Consider the following 16,489-nt stretch of genomic DNA (forward strand, 5'->3'; position numbering starts at 1 on the left):
CTGTTCTCAGCATGAGATTACTCACTGTCTGTTCTCAGTCTCAGATTATTATCTGTCTGTTCTCAGTGTTAAATTACTCACTGTCTGTTCACAGTGTGTGATTACTATCTGTCTGGTCTCAGTATGAGATTACTGACTGTCTGTTCTCAGTGTGAGATTACTGTCTGTCTGTTCTCAGTGTGAGATTACTCACTGTCTATTCTCAGTGTGAGATTACTCACTGTCTGTTCTAAGTGTGAGATTACTGTCTGTTCTCAGTGTGAGATTACTGTCTGTCTGTTCTCAGTGTGAGATTACTGTCTGTTCTGAGTGTGAGATTACTGACTTTCTGTTCTCAGTGTGAGATTACTGTCTGCAGTCCTCAGTGTGCGATTTCTGGCTGTCTGTTCTCAGTGTGAGATTAGTCACTGTCTGTTCTCCATGTGAGATTACTGTCTGTAGTCCTCAGTGTGAGATTACTCACTGTCTGTTCTCAGTGTGAGATTGCTCACTGTCTGTTCTCAGCGTGAGATTACTCACTGTCTGTTCTCAGCATGAGATTACTCACTGTCTGTTCTCTGCGTGAGATTACTCACTGTCTGTTCTCAGCATTTGACTACTATCTGTCTGTTCTCAGCGTGAGATTACTCACTGTCTGTTCTCAGCGTGAGATTACTCACTGTCTGTTCTCAGTGTGAGATTACTCACTGTCTGTTCTCAGTGTGAGATTACTCACTGTTTGTTCTCAATGTGAGATTACTCACTGTCTGTTCTCAGAGTGAGATTGCTGTCTGTCTGTGCTCAGCGTGAGATTACTGTCTGTTCTCAGTGTGAGATTACTCACTGTCTGTTCTCCATGTGAGATTACTGTCTGTTCTCAGCATGAGATTACTCACTGTCTGTTCTCAGCATGAGATTACTCACCGTCTGTTCTCAGCGTGAGATTACTCACTGTCTGTTCTCAGCGTGAGATTACTCACTGTCTGTTCTCTGCGTGAGATTACTCACTGTCTGTTCTCAGCATTTGACTACTATCTGTCTGTTCTCAGCGTGAGATTACTCACTGTCTGTTCTCAGCGTGAGATTACTCACTGTCTGTTCTCAGTGTGAGATTACTCACTGTCTGTTCTCAGAGTGAGATTGCTGTCTGTCTGTGCTCAGCGTGAGATTACTGTCTGTTCTCAGTGTGAGATTACTCACTGTCTGTTCTCCGTGTGAGATTACTGTCTGTTCTCATCATGAGATTACTCACTGTCTGTTCTCAGCGTGAGATTACTCACCGTCTGTTCTCAGCGTGAGATTACTCACTGTCTGTTCTCAGTGTGAGATTACTCTCTGTAGTTCTCAGTGTGAGATTGCTGACTGTCTGTTCTTCAGTGTAAGCTTACTGACTGTCTGTTCTCAGTGCGAGATTACTGTCTGTCTGTTCTCAGTGTGAGATTACTCTCTGTAGTTCTCAGTGTGAGATTGCTGACTGTCTGTTCTTCCGTGTAAGCTTACTGACTGTCTGTTCTCAGTGCGAGATTACTGTCTGTCTGTTCTCAGTGTGAGATTACTCACTGTCTGTTCTCAGTGCGAGATTACTGTCTGTCTGTTCTCAGTGTGAGATTACTCACTGTCTGTTCTCAGTGTGAGATTACTCACTGTGAGTTATCAGTGTCAGATTATCTGTCTGTTCTCAATGTGAGATTACTCACTGTCTGTTCTCAGTGTGAGATTACTCACTGTGAGTTATCAGTGTCAGATTATCTGTCTGTTCTCAATGTGAGATTACTCACTGTCTGTTCTCAGTGTCAGATTATTATCTGTCTGTTCTCAGTGTTAAATTACTCACTGTCTGTTCACAGTGTGAGATTACTGTCTGTCTGTTCTCAGTGTGAGGTTACTCGCTGTTTGTTCTCAGTGTGAGATTACTGTCTGTCTGTTCTCAGTGTGAGATTACTCACTGTCTGTTCTCAGTGTGAGATTACTCACTGTCTGTTCTCAGTGTGAGATTACTGTCTGTCTGTTCTCAGTGTGAGATTACTCACTGTCTGTTCTCAGTATGAGATTACTCACTGTCTATTCTCAGTGTGAGATTACTCACTGTCTGTTCTCAGTGTGAGATTACTGTCTGTTCTCAGTGTGAGATTACTGACTTTCTGTTCTCAGTGTGAGATTACTCACTGTCTGTTCTCAGTTTGAGATTACTCACTGTCTGTTCTCAGTGTGAGATTACTGTCTGTTCTTAGTGTGAGATTACTCACTGTCTGTTCTCCATGAGAGATTACTTTCTGTTCTCAGTGTGAGATTACTCACTGTCTGTTCTCCGTGTGAGATTACTGTCTGTACTCAGCGTGAGATTACTCACTGTCTGTTCTCAGCGTGAGATTACTATCTGTCTGTTCTCAGTGTGAGATTACTCACTGTCTGTTCTCAGCGTGAGATTACTATCTGTCTGTTCTCAGTGTGAGATTACTCACTGTCTGTTCTCAGTGTGAGATTACTCACTGTCTGTCCTCAGCGTGAGATTACTGTCTGTACTCAGCGTGAGATTACTCTCTGTCTGTGCTCATTGTCAGAATACTATCTGTCTGTTCTCAGTGTGAGATTACTCACTGTCTGTTCACAGCGTGAGATTACTCACTGTCTGCTCTCAGCGTGAGATTACTCTCTGTCTGTGCTCAGTGTCAGAATACTATCTGTCTGTTCTCAGTGTGAGATTACTCTCTGTCTGTGCTCAGTGTCAGAATACTATCTGTCTGTTCTCAGTGTGAGATTACTATCTATCTGTTCTCAGTGTGAGATTACTCACTGTCTGTTCTCAGTATGAGATTACTCACTGTCTATTCTCAGTGTGAGATTACTCACTGTCTGTTCTCCGTGTGAGATTACTCTCTGTCTGTGCTCAGTGTCAGAATACTATCTGTCTGTTCTCAGTGTGAGATTACTCTCTGTCTGTGCTCAGTGTCAGAATACTATCTGTCTGTTCTCAGTGTGAGATTACTCACTGTCTGTTCTCAGTGTGAGATTACTATCTGTCTGTTCTCAGTGTGAGATTACTCTCTGTCTGTGCTCAGTGTCAGAATACTATCTGTCTGTTCTCAGTGTGAGATTACTCACTGTCTGTTCTCAGTGTGAGATTACTATCTGTCTGTTCTCAGTGTGAGATTATTATCTGTCTGTTCTCAGTGTGAGATTACTATCTGTCTGTTCTCAGTATGAGATTACTGACTGTCTGTTCACAGTGTGAGATTACTGTCTGTCTGTTCTTAGTCTGAGATTACTTTTCTGTCTGTTCTCAGCGTGAGATTACTCACTGTCTGTTCTCCATGTGAGATTACTTTCTGTTCTCAGCATGAGATTACTCACTGTCTGTTCTCAGTCTCAGATTATTATCTGTCTGTTCTCAGTGTTAAATTACTCACTGTCTGTTCACAGTGTGTGATTACTATCTGTCTGGTCTCAGTATGAGATTACTGACTGTCTGTTCTCAGTGTGAGATTACTGTCTGTCTGTTCTCAGTGTGAGATTACTCACTGTCTATTCTCAGTGTGAGATTACTCACTGTCTGTTCTAAGTGTGAGATTACTGTCTGTTCTCAGTGTGAGATTACTGTCTGTCTGTTCTCAGTGTGAGATTACTGTCTGTTCTGAGTGTGAGATTACTGACTTTCTGTTCTCAGTGTGAGATTACTGTCTGCAGTCCTCAGTGTGCGATTTCTGGCTGTCTGTTCTCAGTGTGAGATTAGTCACTGTCTGATCTCCATGTGAGACTACTGTCTGTAGTCCTCAGTGTGAGATTACTCACTGTCTGTTCTCAGTGTGAGATTGCTCACTGTCTGTTCTCAGCGTGAGATTACTCACTGTCTGTTCTCAGCATGAGATTACTCACTGTCTGTTCTCTGCGTGAGATTACTCACTGTCTGTTCTCAGCATTTGACTACTATCTGTCTGTTCTCAGCGTGAGATTACTCACTGTCTGTTCTCAGCGTGAGATTACTCACTGTCTGTTCTCAGTGTGAGATTAGTCACTGTCTGTTCTCCATGTGAGATTACTGACTGTAGTCCTCAGTATGAGATTACTGACTTTCTGTTCTCAGTGTGAGATTACTGTCTGTTCTGAGTGTGAGATTACTGACTTTCTGTTCTCAGTGTGAGATTACTGACTTTCTGTTCTCAGTGTGAGATTACTCACTGTCTGTTCTCATTTTGAGATTACCCACTGTCTGTTCTCAGTGTGAGATTACTGTCTGTTCTCAGTTTGAGATTACTCACTGTCTGTTCTCCATGAGAGATTACTGTCTGTACTCAGCGTGAGATTACTCACTGTCTGTTCTCAGTGTGAGATTACTGTCTGTACTCAGCGTGAGATTACTCACTGTCTGTTCTCAGTTTGAGATTACTTACTGTCTGTTCTCAGTGTGAGATTACTCACTGTCTGTTCTCAGTGTGAGATTACTCACTGTCTGTTCTCCATGTGAGATTACTCTCTGTAGTCCTCAGTGTGAGATTACTGTATGTCTGTGCTCAGCGTGAGATTACTGTATGTTCTCAGTGTGAGATTACTCACTGTCTGTTCTCCATGTGAGATTACTGTCTGTTCTCAGCATGAGATTACTCACTGTCTGTTCTCAGCGTGAGATTACTCACTGTCTGTTCTCAGCGTGAGATTACTATCTGTCTGTTCTCAGTGTGAGATTACTCACTGTCTGTTCTCAGCGTGAGATTACTCACTGTCTGTTATCAGTTTCAGATTATTATCTGTCTGTTCTCAGTGTGAGATTACTGACTGTCTGTTCACAGTGTGAGATTACTGTCTGTCTGTTCTTAGTCTGAGATTACTGTCTCTCTGTTCTCAGCGTGAGATTACTCACTGTCTGTTCTCCGTGTGAGATTACTTTCTGTTCTCAGCATGAGATTACTCACTGTCTGTTCTCCGTGTGAGATTACTCACTGTCTGTTCTCAGTGTGAGACAACTCACTGTCTGTTCTCAGTGTGAGATCACTGACTGTTCTCAGTGTGAGATTACTGTCTGTAGTCCTCAGTGTGAGATTACTGACTTTCTGTTCTCAGTGTGAGATTACTGTCTGTTCTCAGTGTGAGATTACTCACTGTCTGTTCTCAGCGTGAGATTACTCACTGTCTGTTCTCAGCGTGAGATTACTCACTGTCTGTTCTCAGCGTGAGATTACTCACTGTCTGCTCACAGCGTGAGATTACTCACTCTCTGTTCTCAATGTGAGATTACTGACTGTCTGTTCTCAGTGTGAGATTACTCAATGTCTGTTCTCAGTGTGAGATTACTCACTGTCTGTTCTCAGAGTGAGATTACTCACTGTCTGTTCTCCATGTGAGATTACTGTCTGTTCTCAGCATGAGATTACTCACTGTCTGCTCTCAGAATTTGACTACTATCTGTCTGTTCTCAGCGTGAGATTACTCCCTGTCTGTTCTCAGTGTGAGATTACTCACTGTCTGTTCTCAGTGTGAGATTACTCACTGTCTGTTCACAGTTTGAGATTACTCACTGTCTGTTCTCAGTGTGAGATTACTGTCCGTATTCAGTTTGAGATTACTGTCTGTACTCAGCGTGAGATTACTCACTGTCTGTTCACAGCGTGAGATTACTCACTGTCTGTTCTCAGTGTGAGATTACTCACTGTCTGTTCACAGTTTGAGATTACTCACTGTCTGTTCTCAGTGTGAGATTACTGTCCGTATTCAGTTTGAGATTACTGTCTGTACTCAGCGTGAGATTACTCACTGTCTGTTCACAGCGTGAGATTACTGTCTGTACTGAGTGTGAGATTACTCACTGTCTGTTCACAGCGTGAGATTACTCACTGTCTGCTCTCAGAATTTGACTACTATCTGTCTGTTCTCAGCGTGAGATTACTCCCTGTCTGTTCACAGCGTGAGATTACTCATTCTCTGTTCTCAATGTGAGATTACTGACTGTCTGTTCTCAGTGTGAGATTACTCACTGTTTGTTCTCAATGTGAGATTACTCACTGTCTGTTCTCAGAGTGAGATTGCTGTCTGTCTGTGCTCAGCGTGAGATTACTGTCTGTTCTCAGTGTGAGATTACTCACTGTCTGTTCTCCATGTGAGATTACTGTCTGTTCTCAGCATGAGATTACTCAGTGTCTGTTCTCAGCGTGAGATTACTCACCGTCTGCTCTCAGCGTGAGATTACTCATTGTCTGTTCTCAGTGTGAGATTACTCACTGTCTGTTCACAGCATGAGATTACTCACTGTCTGTTCTCAGCGTGAGATTACTCACTGTCTGTTCTCAGTCTCAGATTATTATCTGTCTGTTCTCAGTGTTAAATTACTCACTGTCTGTTCACAGTGTGAGATTACTATCTGTCTGTTCTCATTATGAGATTACTGACTGTCTGTTCACAGTGTGAGATTACTGTCCGTCTGCTCTCAGTGTGAGATTACTCACTGTCTGTTCTCAGTGTGAGATTACTGTCTGTCTGTTCTCAGTGTGAGATTACTCACTGTCTATTCTCAGTGTGAGATTACTCACTGTCTGTTCTCAGTGTGAGATTACTGTCTGTTCTCAGTGTGAGATTACTGTCTGTCTGTTCTCAGTGTGAGATTACTGTCTGTTCTGAGTGTGAGATTACTGACTTTCTGTTCTCAGTGTGAGATTACTGACTTTCTGTTCTCAGTGTGAGATTACTCACTGTCTGTTCTCAGTTTGAGATTACTCACTGTCTGTTCTCAGTGTGAGATTACTGTCTGTTCTCAGTTTGAGATTACTCACTGTCTGTTCTCCATGAGAGATTACTGTCTGTACTCAGCGTGAGATTACTCACTGTCTGTTCTCAGTGTGAGTTTACTGTCTGCACTCAGCGTGAGATTACTCACTGTCTGTTCTCAGTGTGAGATTACTTACTGTCTGTTCTCAGTGTGAGATTACTCACTGTCTGTTCTCAGTGTGAGATTACTCACTGTCTGTTCTCCATGTGAGATTACTCACTGTCTGTTCTCAGTGTGAGATTACTCACTGTCTGTTCTCCATGTGAGATTACTGTCTGTTCTCAGCATGAGATTACTCACTGTCTGTTCTCAGCGTGAGATTACTCACTGTCTGTTCTCAGCGTGAGATTACTATCTGTCTGTTCTCAGCGTGAGATTACTCACTGTCTGTTCTCAGCGTGAGATTACTCACTGTCTGTTATCAGTTTCAGATTATTATCTGTCTGTTCTCAGTGTGAGATTACTGACTGTCTGTTCACAGTGTGAGATTACTGTCTGTCTGTTCTTAGTCTGAGATTACTGTCTCTCTGTTCTCAGCGTGAGATTACTCACTGTCTGTTCTCCGTGTGAGATTACTTTCTGTTCTCAGCATGAGATTACTCACTGTCTGTTCTCCGTGTGAGATTACTCACTGTCTGTTCTCAGTGTGAGACAACTCACTGTCTGTTCTCAGTGTGAGATCACTGACTGTTCTCAGTGTGAGATTACTGTCTGTAGTCCTCAGTGTGAGATTACTGACTTTCTGTTCTCAGTGTGAGATTACTGTCTGTTCTCAGCGTGAGATTACTCACTGTCTGTTCTCAGCGTGAGATTACTCACTGTCTGTTCTCTGCGTGAGATTACTCACTGTCTGCTCACAGCGTGAGATTACTCACTCTCTGTTCTCAATGTGAGATTACTGACTGTCTGTTCTCAGTGTGAGATTACTCAATGTCTGTTCTCAGTGTGAGATTACTCACTGTCTGTTCTCAGAGTGAGATTACTCACTGTCTGTTCTCCATGTGAGATTACTGTCTGTTCTCAGCATGATATTACTCACTGTCTGTTCTCAGCGTGAGATTACACACTGTCTGTTCTCAGTGTGAGATTACTCACTGTCTGTTCTCAGCGTGAGATTACTCACTGTGAGTTATCAGTGTCAGATTATCTATCTGTTCTCAATGTGAGATTACTCACTGTCTGTTCTCAGTCTCAGATTATTATCTGTCTGTTCTCAGTATGAGATTACCGACTGTCTGTTCACAGTGTGAGATTACTGTCTGTCTGTTCTCAGTGTGAGATTACTGTCTGTCTATTCTCAGTGTGAGATTACTGTCTGTTCTCAGTGTGAGATTACTCACTGTCTGTTCACAGTTTGAGATTACTCACTGTCTGTTCTCAGTGTGAGATTACTGTCCGTATTCAGTTTGAGATTACTGTCTGTACTCTGCGTGAGATTACTCACTGTCTGTTCACAGCGTGAGATTACTCACTGTCTGTTCTCAGTGTGAGATTACTCACTGTCTGTTCACAGTTTGAGATTACTCACTGTCTGTTCTCAGTGTGAGATTACTGTCCGTATTCAGTTTGAGATTAATGTCTGTACTCAGCGTGAGATTACTCACTGTCTGTTCACAGCGTGAGATTACTGTCTGTACTGAGTGTGAGATTACTCACTGTCTGTTCACAGCGTGAGATTACTCACTGTCTGCTCTCAGAATTTGACTACTATCTGTCTGTTCTCAGCGTGAGATTACTCCCTGTCTGTTCACAGCGTGAGATTACTCATTCTCTGTTCTCAATGTGAGATTACTGACTGTCTGTTCTCAGTGTGAGATTACTCACTGTTTGTTCTCAATGTGAGATTACTCACTGTCTGTTCTCAGAGTGAGATTGCTGTCTGTCTGTGCTCAGCGTGAGATTACTGTCTGTTCTCAGTGTGAGATTACTCACTGTCTGTTCTCCATGTGAGATTACTGTCTGTTCTCAGCATGAGATTACTCAGTGTCTGTTCTCAACGTGAGATTACTCACCGTCTGCTCTCAGCGTGAGATTACTCATTGTCTGTTCTCAGTGTGAGATTACTCACTGTCTGTTCACAGCATGAGATTACTCACTGTCTGTTCTCAGCGTGAGATTACTCACTGTCTGTTCTCAGTCTCAGATTATTATCTGTCTGTTCTCAGTGTTAAATTACTCACTGTCTGTTCACAGTGTGAGATTACTATCTGTCTGTTCTCATTATGAGATTACTGACTGTCAGTTCACAGTGTGAGATTACTGTCCGTCTGCTCTCAGTGTGAGATTACTCACTGTCTGTTCTCAGTGTGAGATTACTGTCTGTCTGTTCTCAGTGTGAGATTACTCACTGTCTATTCTCAGTGTGAGATTACTCACTGTCTGTTCTCAGTGTGAGATTACTGTCTGTTCTCAGTGTGAGATTACTGTCTGTCTGTTCTCAGTGTGAGATTACTGTCTGTTCTGACTGTGAGATTACTGACTTTCTGTTCTCAGTGTGAGATTACTGACTTTCTGTTCTCAGTGTGAGATTACTCACTGTCTGTTCTCAGTTTGAGATTACTCACTGTCTGTTCTCAGTGTGAGATTACTGTCTGTTCTCAGTCTGAGATTACTCACTGTCTGTTCTCCATGAGAGATTACTGTCTGTACTCAGCGTGAGATTACTCACTGTCTGTTCTCAGTGTGAGTTTACTGTCTGTACTCAGCGTGAGATTACTCACTGTCTGTTCTCAGTGTGAGATTACTTACTGTCTGTTCTCAGTGTGAGATTACTCACTGTCTGTTCTCAGTGTGAGATTACTCACTGTCTGTTCTCCATGTGAGATTACTCACTGTCTGTTCTCAGTGTGAGATTACTCACTGTCTGTTCTCCATGTGAGATTACTGTCTGTTCTCAGCGTGAGATTACTCACTGTCTGTTATCAGTTTCAGATTATTATCTGTCTGTTCTCAGTGTGAGATTACTGACTGTCTGTTCACAGTGTGAGATTACTGTCTGTCTGTTCTTAGTCTGAGATTACTGTCTCTCTGTTCTCAGCGTGAGATTACTCACTGTCTGTTCTCCGTGTGAGATTACTTTCTGTTCTCAGCATGAGATTACTCACTGTCTGTTCTCCGTGTGAGATTACTCACTGTCTGTTCTCAGTGTGAGACAACTCACTGTCTGTTCTCAGTGTGAGATCACTGACTGTTCTCAGTGTGAGATTACTGTCTGTAGTCCTCAGTGTGAGATTACTGACTTTCTGTTCTCAGTGTGAGATTACTGTCTGTTCTCAGCGTGAGATTACTCACTGTCTGTTCTCAGCGTGAGATTACTCACTGTCTGTTCTCAGCGTGAGATTACTCACTGTCTGCTCACAGCGTGAGATTACTCACTCTCTGTTCTCAATGTGAGATTACTGACTGTCTGTTCTCAGTGTGAGATTACTCAATGTCTGTTCTCAGTGTGAGATTACTCACTGTCTGTTCTCAGAGTGAGATTACTCGCTGTCTGTTCTCCATGTGAGATTACTGTCTGTTCTCAGCATGATATTACTCACTGTCTGTTCTCAGCGTGAGATTACACACTGTCTGTTCTCAGTGTGAGATTACTCACTGTCTGTTCTCAGCGTGAGATTACTCACTGTGAGTTATCAGTGTCAGATTATCTATCTGTTCTCAATGTGAGATTACTCACTGTCTGTTCACAGCGTGAGATTACTCACTGTCTGTTCTCAGTGTGAGATTACTCACTCTCTGTTCCCTGTGTGAGATTACTCACTGTCTGTTCACAGCGTGAGATTACTCACTGTCTGTTCTCAGCGTGAGATTACTCACTGTCTGTTATCAGTTTCAGATTATTATCTGTCTGTTCTCAGTGTGAGATTACTATCTGTCTGTTCTCAGTATGGGATTACTGACTGTCTGTTCACAGTGTGAGATTACTGTCTGTCTGTTCTCAGTGTGAGATTACTCACTGTCTGTTCACAGCGTGAGATTACTCACTCTCTGTTCTCAATGTGAGATTACTGACTGTCTGTTCTCAGCGTGAGATTACTCAATGTCTGTTGTCAGTGTGAGATTACTCACTGCCTGTTCTCAATGTGAGATTACTCACTGTCTGTTCTCAGAGTGAGATTACTGTCTGTCTGTGCTCAGCGTGAGATTACTGTCTGTTCTCAGTGTGAGATTACTCACTGTCTGTTCACAGTGTGAGATTGCTATCTGTCTGTTCTCAGTATGAGATTACTGACTGTCTGTTCACAGTGTGAGATTACTCACTGTCTGTTCTCAGTGTGAGATTACTCACTCTCTGTTCTCAGTGTGAGATTACTCACTGTCTGTTCTCAGTGTGAGATTACTCACTCTCTGTACTCAGCGTGAGATTACTCACTGTTCTCAGTGTGAGATTACTCACTGTCTGTTCTCAGTGTGAGATTACTCACTGTCTGTTCTCAGTGTGAGATTACTGTCTGTTCACAGTGTGAGATTAGTGACTTTCTGTTCTCAGTGTGAGATTACTGTCTGTTCTCAGTGTGAAATTACTCACTCTCTCTTCTCAGTGTGAGATTACTCACTGTCTGTTCTCAGTTTGAGATTACTCACTGTCAGTTGTCAGTGTGAGATTACTGTCTGATCTCAGTGTGAGATTACTCACTGTCTGTTCTCAGTGTGAGATTACTATCTGTCTGTTCTCAGTATGAGATTACTGTCTGTCTGTTCTCCGTGTGAGATTACTGTCTGTACTCAGCGTGAGATTACTCACTGTCTGTTCTCAGTGTGAGATTACTGTCTGCCTGTTCTCCGTGTGAGATTACTGCCTGTACTCAGCGTGAGATTACTCACTGTATGTTCTCAGTGTGAGATTACTCACTGTCTGTTCTCAGTTTGAGATTAGTCACTGGCTGTTCTCAGTGTGAGATTACTGTCTGTCTCAGCTCAGCGTGAGATTACTGTCTGTTCTCAGCATGAGATTACTCACTGTCTGTTCTCACCGTGAGATTACTCACTGTCTGTTCTCAGTGTGAGATTACTCACTATCTGTTCTCAGCGTGAGATTACTATCTGTCTGTTCTCAGCGTGAGATTACTCACTGTCTGTTCTCAGTCTCAGATTATTATCAGTCTGTTCTCAGTGTTAAATTACTCACTGTCTGTTCACAGTTTGAGATTACTGACTGACTGTTCACAGTGTGAGATTACTGTCTGTCTGTTCTCAGTGTGAGATTACTCACTGTCTATTCTCAGTGTGAGATTACTCACTGTCTGTTCTCAGTGTGAGATTACTGTCTGTTCTCAGCGTGAGAGTACTCACTGTCTATTCACAGCATGAGATTACTCACTGTCTATTCTCAGTGTGAGATTACTCACTGTCTATTCACAGCATGAGATTACTCACTGTCTATTCTCAGTGTGAGATTACTCACTGTCTATTCTCAGTGTGAGATTATTATCTGTCTGTTCTCAATGTGAGATTACTCACTGTCTGTTCTCAGTCTCATATTATTATCAGTCTGTTCTCAGTGTTAAAGTACTCACTGTCTGTTCACAGTGTGAGATTACTGTCTGTCTGTTCTCAGTGTGAGATTACTCACTGTCTGTTCACAGCATGAGATTACTCACTGTCTGTTCTCAGCGTGAGATTATTATCTGTCTGTTCTCAATGTGAGATTACTCACTGTCTATTCTCAGTGTGAGATTACTCACTGTCTGTTCTCAGTGTGAGATTACTGTCTGTTCTCAGTGTGAGATTACTGACTTTCTGTTCTCAGTGTGAGATTACTCACTGTCTTTTCTCAGTGTGAGATTACTCACTGTCTGTTCTCCGTGTGAGATTACTCACTCTCTGTTCTCCGTGTGAGATTACTGTCTGTACTCAGCGTGAGATTACTATCTGCCTGTTCTCAGTATGAGATTACTCACTGTCTGTTCTCAGCGTGAGATTACTCACTCTCTGTTCTCCGTGTGAGATTACTTTCTGTACTCAGCGTGAGATTACTATCTGTCTGTTCTCAGTGTGAGATTACTCACTGTCTGTTCTCAGTGTGAGATTACTCACTCTCTGTTCTCAGCGTGAGATTACTCACTGTCTGTTCACAGCGTGAGATTACTCACTGTCTGTTCTCAGAGTGAGATTACCATCTGTCTGTTCTCAGTGTGAGATTACTCACTGTCTGTTCTCAGCGTGAGATTACTCACTCTCTGTTCTCCGTGTGAGATTACTGTCTGTTCTCAGTGTGACATTACTCACTGTCTGTTCTCAGCGTGAGATTACTCACTGTCTGTTATCAGTTTCAGATTATTATCTGTCTGTTCTCAGTATGGGATTACTGACTGTCTGTTCACAGTGTGAGATTACTCTCTGTCTGTTCTCAGTGTGAGATTACTCACTCTCTGTTCTCAGTGTGAGATTACTGACTGTCTGTTCTCAGTGTGAGATTACTGTCTGTACTCAGCGTGATATTACTCAATGTCTGTTCTCAGTGTGAGATTACACACTGTCTGTTCTCAGTGTGAGATTACTGACTGTCTGTTCTCAGTGTGAGATTACTGTCTGTTCTCAGTGTGAGATTACTCACTGTCTGTTCTCAGTGTGAGATTACTCACTGTCTGTTTTCAGTGTGAGATTACTCACTGTCAATTCTCAGTGTGAGATTACTCACTGTCTATTCTCAGCGTGAGATTACTCACTGTCTGTTCTCAGAGTGAGATTACTCACTGTCTGTTCTCAGTGTGAGATTACTCACTGTCTGTTCTCAGTGTGAGATTGCTCACTGTCGATTCTCAGCGTGAGATTACTCACTGTCAATTCTCAGTGTGAGATTACTCACTGTCTATTCTCAGCGTCTGATTACTCACTGACTGTTCTCAGAGTGAGATTACTCACTGTCTATTCTCAGCGTGAGATTACTCACTGTCTGTTCTCAGCGTGAGATTATTATCTGTCTGTTCTCAATGTGAGATTACTCACTGTCTGTTCTCAGTCTCATATTATTATCAGTCTGTTCTCAGTGTTAAAGTACTCACTGTCTATTCTCACTGTGAGATTACTCACTGTCTGTTCTCAGTGTGAGGTTACTGTCTGTCTGTTGTCAGTGTGAGATTACTGTCTGTCTCTTCTCAGTGTGAGATGACGCACTGTCTGTTCTCAGTGTGAGATTACTGTCTGTTCTCAGCATGAGATTACTCACTTTCTGTTGTCCGTGAGAGATTACTCACTGTCTGTTGTCCGTGAGAGATTACGCACTGTCTGTTCTCCGTGTGAGATTACTCACTGTCTGTTCTCAGTGTGAGATTACTCACTGCCTGGTCTCAGTGTGAGATTACTCACTGTCTGTTCTCAGCGTGAAATTACTCACTGTCTGTTCTCAGTGTGAGATTACTATCTGTCTGTTCTCAGTGTGAGATTACTGACTGTCTGTTCTCGGTATGAGATTACTCACTCTCTGTTCTCAGTGTGAGATTACTGTCTGTACTCAGCGTGATATTACTCAATGTCTGTTCTCAGTGTGAGATAACACACTGTCTGTTCTCAGTGTGAGATTACTGACTGTCTGTTCTCAGTGTGAGATTACTGTCTGTTCTCAGTGTGAGATGACTCAATGTCTGTTCTCAGTGTCAGATTACTCACTGTCTGTTCTCAGTGTGAGATTACTCACTGTCAATTCTCAGTGTGAGATTACTCACTGTCTATTCTCAGCGTGAGATTACTCACTGTCTGTTCTCAGAGAGATATTACTCACTGTCTGTTCTCAGTGTGACATTGCTCACTGTCTATTCTCAGTGTGAGATTACTCACTGTCTATTCTCAGCGTGAGATTACTCACTGTCTGTTCTCAGAGTGAGATTACTCACTGTCTATTCTCAGCGTGAGATTACTCACTGTCTGTTCTCAGTGTGAGATTACTGACTGTCTGTTCTCAGTGTGAGATTACTGTCTGTACTCAGTGTGAGATTACTCAATGTCTGTTCTCAGTGTGAGATTACTCACTGTCTGTTCTCAGTGTGAGATTACTGACTGTCTGTTCTCAGTGTGAGATTACTGTCTGTACTCAGTGTGAGATTACTCACTGTCTGTTCTCAGTGTGAGATTACTCACTGTCAATTCTCAGTGTGAGATTACTCACTGTCTATTCTCAGCGTGAGATTACTCAATGTCTGTTCTCAGTGTGAGATTACTCACTGTCTTTTCTAAGTGTGAGATTACTGACTTTCTGTTCTCAGTGTGAGATTACTCACTGTCTATTCTCATTGTGAGATTACTCACTGTCTGTTCTCAGCGTGAGATTACTCACTGTCTGTTCTCAGTGTGAGATTACTCTCTGTCTGAGCTCATTGTCAGAATACTATCTGTCTGTTCTCTGTGTGAGATTACTCACTGTCTGTTCACAGCGTGAGATTACTCACTGTCTGTTCACAGCTTGAGATTACTCACTGTCTGTTCACAGCGTGAGATTACTCATTGTCTGTTATCAGTTTCAGATTATTATCTGTCTGTTCTCAGTGTGAGAGTACTATCTGTCTGTTCTCAGTATGAGATTACTGACTGTCTGTTCGCAGTGTGAGGTTACTGTCTGTCTGTTGTCAGTGTGAGATTACTGTCTGTCTGTTCTCAGTGTGAGATAACGCACTGTCTGTTCTCAGTGTGAGATTACTGTCTGTTCTCAGCATGAGATTACTCACTTTCTGTTGTCCGTGAGAGATTACTCACTGTCTGTTGTCCGTGAGAGATTACTCACTGTCTGTTCTCAGTGTGAGATTACTCACTGCCTGTTCTCAGTGTGAGATTACTCACTGTCTGTTCTCAGCGTGAAATTACTCACTGTCTGTTCTCAGTGTGAGATTACTATCTGTCTGTTCTCAGTGTGAGATTACTGACTGTCTGTTCTCGGAATGAGATTACTCACTCTCTGTTCTCAGTGTGAGATTACTGACTGTCTGTTCTCAGTGTGAGATTACTGTCTGTACTCAGCGTGATATTACTCAATGTCTGTTCTCAGTGTGAGATAACACACTGTCTGTTCTCAGTGTGAGATTACTGACTGTCTGTTCTCAGTGTGAGATTACTGTCTGTTCTCAGTGTGAGATTACTCAATGTCTGTTCTCAGTGTGAGATTACTCACTGTCTCTTCTCAGTGTGAGATTACTCACTGTCTGTTCTCAGTGTGAGATTACTCACTGTCAATTCTCAGTGTGAGATTACTCACTGTCTATTCTCAGCGTGAGATTACTCACTGTCTGTTCTCAGAGAGAGATTACTCAATGTCTGTTCTCAGTGTGAGATTGCTCACTGTCTATTCTCAGTGTGAGATTACTCACTGTCTATTCTCAGCGTGAGATTACGCACTGTCTGTTCTCAGAGTGAGATTACTCAATGTCTATTCTCAGCGTGAGATTACTCACTGTCTGTTCTCAGTGTGAGATTACTGACTGTCTGTTCTCAGTGTGAGATTACTGTCTGTACTCAGTGTGAGATTACTCAATGTCTGTTCTCAGTGTGAGATTACTCACTGTCTGTTCTCAGTGTGAGATTACTCACTGTCTGTTCTCAGTGTGAGATTACTCACTGTCAATTCTCAGTGTGAGATTACTCGCTGTCTATTCTCAGCGTGAGATTACTCAATGTCTGTTCTCAGAGTGAGATTACTCACTGTCTGTTCTCAGTGTGAGATTACTCACTGTCTGTTCTCAGCGTGAGGTTACTCACTGTCTGTTCTCAGAGTGAGATTACTATCTGTCTGTTCTCAGTGTGAGATTACTCACTGTCTGTTCTCAGCGT

Source organism: Heterodontus francisci, chromosome 7 (genome assembly GCF_036365525.1).
Source record: "Heterodontus francisci isolate sHetFra1 chromosome 7, sHetFra1.hap1, whole genome shotgun sequence".
NCBI lineage: Eukaryota > Metazoa > Chordata > Chondrichthyes > Heterodontiformes > Heterodontidae > Heterodontus > Heterodontus francisci.